Raw genomic sequence first — 12,495 nt, forward strand, 5'->3', positions numbered from 1 at the left:
TTATACCTTAAAAAGGGTTGGGCCAACCATGGGATGTCAGCATGAAATTAAAAGCTTGCCATATTGTGAATGATTTATTGATGCGTATTATTCCAAAGGAAAAAAATGTTTATAATATTTAATCAAAACGTAATTACCTTTTACATCCACTTTTCCCCTCCCATCCACCTGACTTCATTCTTACAACAACCTCTTTTTACAATACATTCTATACCAGACTGATAAAATCCCGTTCTGCATTTTTTCATGTTGAAATCCATCTTTTGCACGTCACATGTGTGTAAAATGGGCTGCAGATAACATTTTTCATGTCGACTAATGCTCAGATTGTTGCTGATATCTGCCTGTAATACATTCACTTGACAATCTTCGAGAAAGTGGAAAAGAAGATTCAAATCAGTGTGCTTGAGATTGCTTTTGTTTTAAGTGGTGTGGCAACATTCCAGAAAGATTTTTTTTAAGAAAGACTACAAAAAAATTGTATGATAAAGTTAAACACAGTGCATTTCTTTCAGTAGTTTTTCTCTACTCCCACCTGCCTATTTCATTCACTCTGTGTATGATCTTCACCAGGGATTTCAGACCTTCATCAGACCTCCACTTTTCATTTCATACAATCTTTTATTTCATGTTTTATGCATATCCGTAGAGAAAGGTAGCATCTCCTACTGTAATCTCTTCTCCCATCTCCTCTCTGTATGCTTCAGGCAGTTTGAAGTGTGGGGGATGTTCAGAGCTGTTTCTCAGTTAAACTCAACTCTGTGACTGTTGGCCCAGTCTTGTTGTTGAAATGTGTAAAAGGGACAAATTCACTTAACAGACACTTTCTCAAGTCGTATTTAAGAGCATACACAGAGTAAAATAAGTATTTAACACGTCATACAAAGAAAACAAAACAAGTAAGTTCAGAAAGTATGTGTAATGAAATGGAATGACACAGGGATAAAAAAAAGGCATGGAAGCCAAGACAGCAGCTGAAATCTATCAGCAATTACAAAGCAATTCTGGCTCTTTTCATTGGAAATTAATATTAGCTGGTTCAGTCCCAACACCTTCAGTACCAGGATGATGAAGTTGAAACAAGGGTTGACATTTCAGCAAGACAACGATCCCAAACACAGCCAAGGAAACTCTCAGTTGGTTTCAGAAAAAGAAAATCAAGCTGCTAGAATGGCCCAGCCAATCACCTGCTTTGAATCCAATCGAAAGTAAGGACTAAAGTTTAGAATTCATAGAAGAGGCCCACGGAATCTTCAAGATTTGAAAAGACTGTGGAAGAATGAGTCAAAATCACACCTGAGCAATGTGTGCGACTAGTTTCTCCACACAGGTGGCACCTTGAAGCTGTCATTACCAACAAAGACTTTTGTACAAACTATTAAATTTCAGAAGTTCAATAGTTTTCCCCTGTGTCATTCCATTTTATTACACATAACTTCGTTTCTGAAATCATTTGTTTTGTTTTATTTGTATGTATGGGTTGCTTGTGTTGTCATCGACATCTGGTGAAAATTTCATGTCAACAGCACCTTTAAAAATGTATTTACTGGGAAAAAAGGTGATGTGTTCAATACTTATTTTACCTGCTGTAAACCTTCCTCTTATTCGCTGATCACATGCTGTCCAGTTTAAACCAGTCAATATGTGCTGGCATAGCGCTGCCCCATGCTTATTTAAATTAAATCATTGTTATTTCAACACAAACACGCCTACTTTCTGTGTAAATTAGGCTAATTAGATTATTTATTATTTGCAAACTGCCTGCTGTTATTACCGCCCACGCAAAGCAGATGGTAAATCAAACTAATTTAACCATGTGATGTCTGACATATGCTATAATAGTCTTCTGCAATAATAGAATTCTGAATTAAAAAAAAAAAACTGCATAGTTTTATACAAAAAAAAAGCTATAAATATGCTATTTTGTGCAGTTGCTGATGTTCATACAGTCAAAAGTCAGATGTCAGTTGTATATCTCCAAATACTTTTTAAGTATATAAAGCAGTGTTGCTTAACTGTGGTCCTGGGCGCCCCCTGCACCCCCCCCCCAAACACTGCACATTTTGTATGTCTCCCTTCTCTGACACACTCATTTCAGGTCTTGGAGTTTCTTTTAATGAGCTGATAAGTTGAATCAAGTGTGTTTGATAAGAGAGAGACACAAAATATGTAGTGTTGGGGGGGTGCCCAAGACCAGGGTTGAGAAACACTGACTGAAAGTGTTTCACAATCCGAAATTTGAACTGTTTTACAATTATATTAAAAGACCTTTTACTTGCTAATATAGTATAAACTATCAGTCAGGCGTATGAAGGCATGTAGTAGGCAACATTTTTAGCAAAGTTTTAATCATATTGGTAATTTAAACATCTTAAAGGAGACCTATTATGGGCCATTCTGCAATATGTAATATACGTCTCCGGTGTCCCCAGAATGTGTCTGTGAAGCTTCAGCTCAAAATACCCCACAGATCATTTATTATATAATTTTGAAAATGCCTATTTAGAGTGAAAGCAGAAACACTGTTTTCGTGCATGTCTCTTTAAATGCAAATGAGCTGCTGCTCCCCGCCCCCCTTTTTTTTTTCACAAAAGGACTGTGCCTTTACAGCTCCTACCTCAGATACTCGGCTAAAAGTCATCTGTTTGGTTTTGATTATTATGTCTATCGTGCTGAGATGCAATGTTAGTTTAAACTTCTGATATACGGTTTACTGAGCACACACATCTGAACCACATGCACAGAAAGATGCTGTTACACGGCATGTGAGTAGTAAACTGTGTCTCTTTCATGTCTTATTGTGCTTAGTGTCAAATACACACAAGTTTATGGTGAAAACGCCCAGGAGTTAAAAAAAACAGTCAGTTCTGTCTCTCAAGGTAAATAGCTAGGAAAGAAATTGCATGTTTAAATTAGATCTGTGTGGCAGCAGCATAATATACAGTAAATAAATCAATAAATCTACTGCTGTCTTGTCTCCTCTGAGGCTGGGACTGTAAATAATGTTCTGACTGTGCAGCCAACAACAGAACAGTTAGCATGCTTTGCTTGAACTTTCGCCATGGCGTTAGAACTGCTACACCATTGTCACTTGGAATCCTGCAGATTAAAGGAGAGCTCCACTTCCAGAACAACAATTTACTCACCCCCTTGTCATCCAAGATGTATTTCTGTCTTCAGTCGTAAAGAGCCTGTGCTGCACAAGCTTTTGTGCTTAAAAAGTATACAAATTTTTATTTTTCGAAAAAAATGACTGATCGTTTCAAGCCTTTTGAAGCTGCATTTAAACTACATTTTGGAAGTTCAAAATCGGGGGACAATTGAAGTCTATTATATGAAGAAAAATCCTGAAATGTTTTCCTCAAAAACCATAATTTCTTACGACATCTTGGATGACAAGGGGGTGAGTAAATTATTTGTAAACTGTTGTTCTGGAAGTGGACTTCTCCTTTAAGGGGCGATAATATTAAAATCTGAGTGGCTTGTTTTTTTACAAGCTTGCAGAGAAAGGCTTAAAAAAATGACTGGGTTGTTCTTTGTCATGTTTTCTGGGTTGTTAGATGCACTGGGGACCCGATTATAGCACTTAAAAAGTCAGATTTTCATGATGTCTGCTTTAAAAATTTGTATATCAGTAGGCATTATAAGGATCAAAGAGATGTTGGCATTAATTTTCTATTCTTTGTGGAAGCAATAATTCATCAAATGATGGAGAAGAGTGTCATAACCAGACATGTAGCCATTAGAGCGCTCACACACTGAGTCACAGTGCTGGAGTGATGCTCTACAGTCCCAGTAAAATATGCCAGATCACAGGTAGTCTGCTACAACCTCCATAACCTGTCAGCCAGAACCAACCCGCAAGATGGGGCATTGCAGCGTGCAAATTGCACTGTTACCTGGTTACCTGATTTTTTTTTTAATATATCCTCTAGAGACTCTTATTATTTTGAAACACTGGCTGCTCATGCTCTAACCGTGTTGACATGATGGGATATAAAACAGCTAGAGGAAATATGATGGAACTTTTTTTTTTTTTTGTGAGGTGGGAAAAATAAATAAATATTAAAATAACTTGTAGTACATGATGATGAATAGTTTTTCCTGCCCTTTGCTTTCATGTTCTGTTTCCTTGTCATGAACATCTTGCCAAAGGGCGTTTTTAAAAGAAAACCAGATTGGACTGGGCTTTCTTCCAATAAATGTCCTCCAGTTGTCCCATCCCATTAATAATATTTACATTAGGCCTCTTACCCCACACCTTTTAACATGTCACATTTTTTTATTCTTGTGGCATGTCCAACCAAAACTGACCTTCACCGCATATTAGATTCAAGCCTGTGAATTAAACATTTCATTCCACAACTCTTTCTAACTTCCCACAAATCAACCACTCCCTGGAGGACAGTCGCTGACATCTCTTTGGTCTGACAGATTAGATACTGGCCTTCCCAAACCACCCCAAACAGATCCACCGCACAGAATCTGTTTTTTAAGAGGTCCCGAGAGATTAAAGAGAGTTAAGGGTATCGCTGTGTTCCATCCAGAGCCTACATATCATTTTTATGTTGTGTTGGGAACAAATGATTGATTTATGTTTCAGTGGTTACATTTTCTCCTGGCAGCGAGGGGTCCAAGGGTCTAAAAACAAACTTGAATTTGTATCTGAAAGCAAACAAAGATTAAAAAAAAAAAAAACTTGTATACTTCTGAGAATATCTTAAAATTAAGAAACATTGACTATCATGTTGAATAAACGAATTTGCTGCAGTATTTGGACATGTGTTCCTTAAAGTCTAAAAGGTTACTGTAACAATTTTCAGATTACAATTTGATATTGGCTTTATAGGGATAAAAGAGATGTTGGTGTTCATTTTCTTTTGATTGTGGAAGCAATAATTCATCAAATGATGGAAAGAATGTTATGACCAGAGATGCAACTATTAGAGAGCTCAGCGCTGAGCATTTCCTTTTCATAGTGACATGTTTAGTTAACATATAGGAACTTCTTTTGGGGGAAGTAAATAAGCTCCTACTTCAGAGTATGGTCTAAAACAGTTTTATAGGAACCAACAGTGATGTAAGTGTATACTGAATGGCCAAAAACCTACGAAACATGGCTACCTGGCTGCTTTAAAAAGCAGTGTAAAAATATTTACTCCACGAACATGGAAAATGGTGATAACAGCATTTACCTGGGGGCTGTTTCATAAAAGACGCTAAGAAAAGCGAGGATTAAAGTCCAAAACCTGACTTAAAATAACCTAGCAAATCAATTGCATGAACTTAAATGACAATTTAAGTTCATGCAATCTCACTAATTTAATCCAGGTTCAATGAGTCAAGATAATTTGATGTGTACACTTATTCTTAAGCAGCCCTTAATGTCAATCATGGATCGAATTGATCCACCATGGCTAATAGCAAATGTATTTGTGCTGTTTAATGCATTTGAGATGTTGTGTTTTCCCCAGTGCATAATGGACATGTCACAGTTACATTCTTCATCTGTAAATGTTATAAAGTCATGCAAATAATACTTTTTACTGTCAGGAGTGGCCCAGGCTGATGCGAGAGAATGAGCGCTACTGCGCACATGCATGCTTAACAGACTAATTTTGAATAAAATTTACATTTAATATATAAAATATTTTATATTTCAATAAAATATTTGTTGTTGGACATTTACATGTGACATGTAGAATTTTAAACCTAGATATAAGTGTGTTTTTATGATAGCAGTAACTGTAAATCAAATATAACCTAGCTAATACAGCCCTAATTACTAGCTCAAATGAGTCAATGTGTATTTCTTATATCAGTTAAAATGTCTGTTTTCTATTGTTAGTTTCAATTTTTAATTTAGATTTTAACTTTTGTGTTTTTAATGCTTTAAAGCCAGTTTTATATTGTAATATTTAATGTTCTGCTAATAACCATAAAGGTACAGCTGTCATAAAACCAGAGAGAAGGCCTGCATGGCTAGAAACTGCTGAACGAGTCAATGTGGAAGTAGCAACTATGTAAAAAAGTTTTTTAATATATCTTAAAATGTTAATTAATTGTATGTGAGAGTCAGTGGTAATTTGAATGCGTTCCTGTTGGTCAGTATTAGAGGAACTTAGCCTGATAGTTAACCTGGCCCGGATCAGGTTAGTTTCCCAGCATAAGTTGCTAGATTGACTAAGCTTGAGCTATGATAAATCTGCTTTATGAAACCAAATCAAGTGACAATAAGTCAGAAACAATCCTGTTTTCTGCAGAGTTTTTTTTTTCCCTCAGATTTGATGGTATGCAACACGTTATCATAGTCAGATTTAGTCAGATTTCCGTGCTCTTTCAATCGTGTAAATTGTGCGTTTACATTCGATTTCCGTTATCACAAATTCAACAACACACAACAAAAACAGCTCAGGTCATGGCATCCTCCATTCACCGGTTGTTGCCGGTGCAAATGCAACCAGGAAAATGGCATGAAGGAGAAATTGGTTCTCTAACCACCATGCTGGCTAATTATTAGAACTAAGTTCTGAGAACTATGCTGTGCGAAAGCCTTTAATTTTATAAAAAAAAAATAAATAAATAAATAAAAATTTTATTTTTACAATATTTAATGTAAATATAACTTTAAAAACATTGTATACTTACGGCATTAAAAACATTGTATAGACAGCAATATGCAATATACATGTCTTTATTTAAACAATCGAAACACTTTAAATTGCCATTTGAGACCTTTTAATTGATGTAAGTAAAGGTTTTGCAAGATTCATTATAGTGGATTGTTTGAAAGTTGGACTTCCCAGTTCTATTGCCATTCGCTATAGAGATTTCAACAACATCCTAAAATGTTTGTATCTTTCATAAGTCATTTGCATGTTGCAAGACAAGAAGTTATCGCTGACATCCACTGACATGGATTTGAAGAAACTGTAAATGGTGCATTAAAGGGGCAGTTTACTTGAAAATAAAAATCCTGTCATTTACTCACTTTTTTGGTTCTAATGCACATACATAGAATACATCACTTATGGTAAACAGGGAAGCTTGAACATGTATTTCTGATGTATGAGGAACAGTGAGGGTTGTTGTAGCGTGTGGTGTTTGCACAAGTTATTCGTTGCCATATAGTACACATATGGTATGCATTGTTGTATTTTGTTTACCATGGTTGATGCACTTTATGTACGTGTTTAACGTTGTATGCAAATAAAAGCCTAAATAAATCTGTTAGTCATAAAAGGCATTTGTATCTCTTTACAAGACTTTAAATAAACTGTTCAATTAATATGTGACTGTGGACCACAAAACCAGTCATAAGGGTCAAGGGGAATAAATAAGCTTTCCATTGATGTATGGTTTGTTAGTATAGAACAATATTTGCAGCAACTATTTGAAAATCTGGAATCTAAGGGTTCAAGAAAATCAAAATTATTGAGAAAATCACCTTCAAAGTTGTCCAAATGAAGTTCTTAGCCATGCATATTACTGATCAAAAATCAAGTTTCGATATTTATGATATGAAATATACAAAATATCTTCATGGAACATGATCTTTACTTAACTAGGGCCCTATGAAATCTGTTTTATTTTTTCCCAAATTCCGTTTTTTCTGTTTTAATCTTTCTGGATTCCATTTTTTTTTCCCTTTTAATATTTCTCAACTCTTTTTTAATGGTAAATTAAATTGTATTAATCAAAGAGCATGTCTAATTAATTAAAATCATTAAACTTACAATTTCACATCAATTTAACAAAGGTTGAACAAAAATGACATGTTTAGGGCCCTATGAAATGTTTTTTTTTCTCACCACGTTTTATTGTTATCAAATTCTGTGTTTTAGCATGTCTAATTATTTGAATGCATACTTAATTTATTCAAATTATTCTTAAAATAGCCTTATGAATTTTTTTTTTTTTTTTAATTATTTTAATTATTTAATCTTTTAATTATTTAAAATTAAGCAAACTTTTTTTTTTTGGCGAACAAAGGGGAATTTACTATTAAAATTAAAACATGGAAGAAATGTTGTGTGATTATACCCTAAAAAATAATGTTTGTTTCATTTTAGTAGTAATAGTAGTAATACATTTCTGGCACAATGTCTTCAAGTTAAACCAGACTTTTATTTTGACGGGTTGTCATGTCTACCTTTTACATTTCTGTGTGTATATGATATGACGCTAGTTTTCCTAAAATGGAACGGTCAAATGCTGAAATCACCGTGAGTGCGCTTCAGTTTGTGTAGTAAACAAAACCGCTTGTCTGCTCTATTCATTAAAACAGAACATGCGGGATTCACATTTAAATGGTATTTTTTGCGGTGTAATATTTACAGATACAAGTCCATATTGCGGTTTAATTTAAGTGTAATGACCTACTTTTGATAAATTCATTTAAACTTTGACAAATTCCATGACATTCCGCCTTATTTAGTAAATTTCGTTTTTATGACTGGATTCCACGATTCCGTCCGCATTTTACGCATTGTGGAAATCATACCTAACATCCTAATTATTTTTGTCATAAAAGAAAAATTGATCATTTTGACCCATACAATGTATTGTTGGCTACTGCTACAAATATACCCGTGCTACTTAAGACTGGTTTTGTTGTTCAGGGTCACATCTGTATTAATTTTTACAATGCCTTTTTGGTTACCTGGACTTTCAAAGGAAGAACACTAGCCTCTCAGGTTATATTAAAAATACCAACATTTTTGTTTCAAAGATTAATCAAAGCCTGGTGGGTTTGGAACGACATGAGTGAGTAAATTACAAGTTGTTTTTTTTTTTTGAGTGAACTATCCCTTTAAAATGTATCTGATTTTCACATTGTTTGTCATTTTATATCAACAATGAAATCATTCACTTTAATGTATCCAAAGCAACTTAAGGAATACCCTAACAAAAGTGGTTCTGGTGAGCTCTCTGATGCTATACAAGGTCACTAGGTCAAGACATTTCAAATGCACACATCATGAAGAAGCTGATCGTGTGGAGCCTGAAGCTCTTTTCCAATTATCCATCCATGCACATAGACAGAATATGACAAGTTGCATTTGGCAACAACCAGTAAATGCTCTTCCAGCATGCTTTCACAACTGCACTTCACAGTCTGTTATATAATGCTGTAAACACTGTTGGCTGCAGAAGCTTCTAGTTTGCTTTATGCTGATGCTGGTGTAATGTCACTTTGTGTCTAGATGAATCTCTAATCTGACCTGGCTGATTTTTCAACATCACTTCACATAAAATGAATGTTAGAAGGCGTTTTGACGGTCTGTCAGAATCTTCCTTTCAGAGCCGAGACGTGAGTAATGTGTGTTGTGCAGGCAGGATTATGAATATGTGAGCATGTGTAATGAAGCGGTGTGCTGTATCAGCCAGTGAGTATAGAGTTTTGTCAGCATCAGTCCTGCTCACTGCCGCTGCGACGGCTCTGGCCTTTGCACTGCTTTCACTCCTTTGGCTCCATGTTTCTAATTATCCTCCGTGTGACTCACCCACAATGAGGTGTCAGTCTTTGACAAAGCGAGGCCTTTTCTCTTCACAGGGCAGAGGAGCAGCTTCACTGCAGGGGATTTATCAGTGTTTGCCTGATAATGGAGTGTGTGGTCTGATGAGTTTTCCGCAACACTAAGATTTATTCATCAAGATAATACCTTCATGAGTTATTTTTAGTACTGAGACTTCAGCTAATACACAAGAAAGAAGCTTATGGAAAGTTTAAGGTATGTTATAGAATTAGAAATGCAGCTGTTGTAAGATTTAAGAAAGAAAGAAATACTGTAAATATTATTTGTGACCCTGCCTGGACCAAAAAAACAGTCTTAAGTAGCACGGCTATATTTTTAGCAAAGGCCAAAAATACATAGAATGGGTCAAAATTATTGATTTTTCTTTTATAAAAATCATTAGAATGTTAAGTAAAGATTATGTTACATGGAGATATTTTATAAATTTTCTACTGTAAATATATTAGTTTATATAAGTTTATATTAATAATATGCATTGCTAGGAACTTCATTTGGAGAACTTGAAAGTAGGGCTGTGAATGATTAATCGCGATTAATCGCATACAAAATAAAAGTTTACGTTTGCCTAATATATGTGTGTGTACTGTGTGCAATTATTATGTATATATAAATACACACAAATTAATGTGTATATATATGAGAAATATGTTACTAATATACAAAATAATTGTGTTTATATATAATATAAATTATATAAAAATTATTATATATATATATATATATGCTTGAAAATATTTCTTAAATATATACATGAATGTGTTTGTATTTATATATACATAGTAGTTATACACAGTACACACACATATATTAGGCAAACTCAAACTTTTATTTTGTATGTGATTAATCGTGATTAATCGTTGACAGCCCTACTTGAAAGGTGATTTTCTCAATATTTAGATTTTTTTGCACCCAGATTCCAGATTTTCAAATAGTTGTATCTCGGCCAAATATTGTTCTATTTCTATTGACCCTTATGACAGGTTTTGTGGTCCAGGATCACATATTAATTGAACAGTTAAATTAAAGTCTCGTGAAGAGATGCAAATGCTTCATATGATTAACAGATTTAATTTAGTATTAAATATTAAGTAAAGATCATGTTGCAAAAACATATTTTGTAAATTTTCTAACGTAAATATATCAAAACCGATTTTTGATTAGTAATATGCATTGCTAAGACTTTCATTTGGACAACTTTAAAGGTGATTTCCTCAATTTTTTTTTTTTTTTTTTTTTTTTTTTTTGCACCCTCAGATTCCAGATTTTCAAATAGTTGTATCTTAGCCAAATATTTTCCTATCATAACAAACCATACATCAATAGAAAACGTATTTATACAGCTTTCAGATGATGTATACATCTAAATTTAAAGAAATTGACCCTTATGACTGGTTTTGTGGTCCACATCACATTTTATTTTACATCATAACTGTAAAATAACAATAGTAATGTATATACTACTTCATTTTCAGCCATTAAGCTGTCAGACTTTTTTCTTGTCATGTTTTTGTTTTTATTGATTCATTGTGCTCTGCTGTCATGTAGGTGTTTTTTGGACTATTGAGCTGTATGACTGTATAACAACCAAGAAATATGAAGCTATTTTACCAAAACACATTCACACATGATGTTTCCATATTCCAGGAGGGTAATGCTTCCATATATGCTGCTAAACAAATCTAGCACATTCCATGACCTTGCCAGTCATCAGATCTACACATGGCTGAATCTCTCTGGGACGATCCAGAGCGCAGAATGCAAATGAGATTTCCACCTCCTTCATACCTCAAACAACTGGAGGCTTTTCCTCTTGAAGAATAAAGACGTATCCTAATGCGTACAATGACAGCATCTCAAAAAAGAATTGAAGCTGCTCTGCATAGTGTCTCTACTTCTTATTAGATTTTGTTAGTTCTTATTACCCTTTATATGAGATTTTTTTTCTTTCTTCAGTGACAAACCCCTAAAGGGAATCAGAACTGCAGTCCTTTTGAGAGAGAGTGCAGAATCCTTTTTAAATTCAGTTGTGCATGGGTTTACGTGGTTTATTGAAATGTCAAGCATGTTTTTCTTATTCAGATGAGTTCTAATTCTTATATTTTGTTGATGATTATAATTTACTCTAACTGAGAGACTGCATGACATACGTGTACTTTAAGAATTTGTCACTCTGCATGACTATTTAATGGCATTATTCTGAAAATTCTGTCACAGTTTACTCACCCTCATGTCATTCCAAACCTGTATGACTTTCTTTGTTCTGTGAAACACAATATTTGAAGAATGTTTGTAAACAAACCCTGGAGTTCGTTGACTTCAGTTGTGTGGAGAAATCTTAAAAAAATCTTAAAATAATCTTGATTAGTGTTTCACAGAAAGTCATTCAGGTTAAAAAAGACATGAGGGTGAGTAAATGATGACAGTATTTTCATTTATGGGTGCAACACAAAACATACACTTTTCCTTATATTGCACTTTCCTAAATAATTTAGATCTAAAACCTAAAATCTGAGCGTATATGTGGGTATAGTTGTGGGTACATCTCATGTCCGTAAAGTATATTTTTAATATATTTTCATCAATATAAAGCCCTGATGCTTAATTTTGTAGTACACAATTATATTTGTCTCAATCACACTACTATATGTTGAAAAAGCCATATCTTTTGTTAAAAAATGATTCATATCACATACAATCTCATTCTACTCTGCATTTATGCATGAAAATTACCTCAAATATAAATTCATTTCATAGTTTTGCCTTCAGTTAGATTAGTTTTCAAGACATTTGGGTGTGCGCTTAAAAAATAATAATTGTTTATTGTTATATAACTTGTTTTATTTGAGTCCGAAAAACCATTGTCAACTAAGTTACCCACTAGAACCCCCCAATGCAATACTAAAGGAAAGGAAACTTGGATATATTTTAGAGTAGTCAGTGTGCATCTTGTATAGCA

At 34.1% G+C, this 12,495-nt stretch overlaps 1 protein-coding gene across 1 annotated transcript in view; it reads left to right on the plus strand.

The window, feature by feature from the left end:
• The window catches only part of zswim7 (zinc finger, SWIM-type containing 7), a 34,374-nt gene that overhangs the window by 15,721 nt on the left and 6,158 nt on the right, over positions 1-12,495 (plus strand). The gene's annotated exons all lie outside the window — the stretch shown is intronic.

The sequence above is a fragment of the Labeo rohita genome, chromosome 5 (genome assembly GCF_022985175.1).
Source record: "Labeo rohita strain BAU-BD-2019 chromosome 5, IGBB_LRoh.1.0, whole genome shotgun sequence".
Classification (NCBI taxonomy): domain Eukaryota; kingdom Metazoa; phylum Chordata; class Actinopteri; order Cypriniformes; family Cyprinidae; genus Labeo; species Labeo rohita.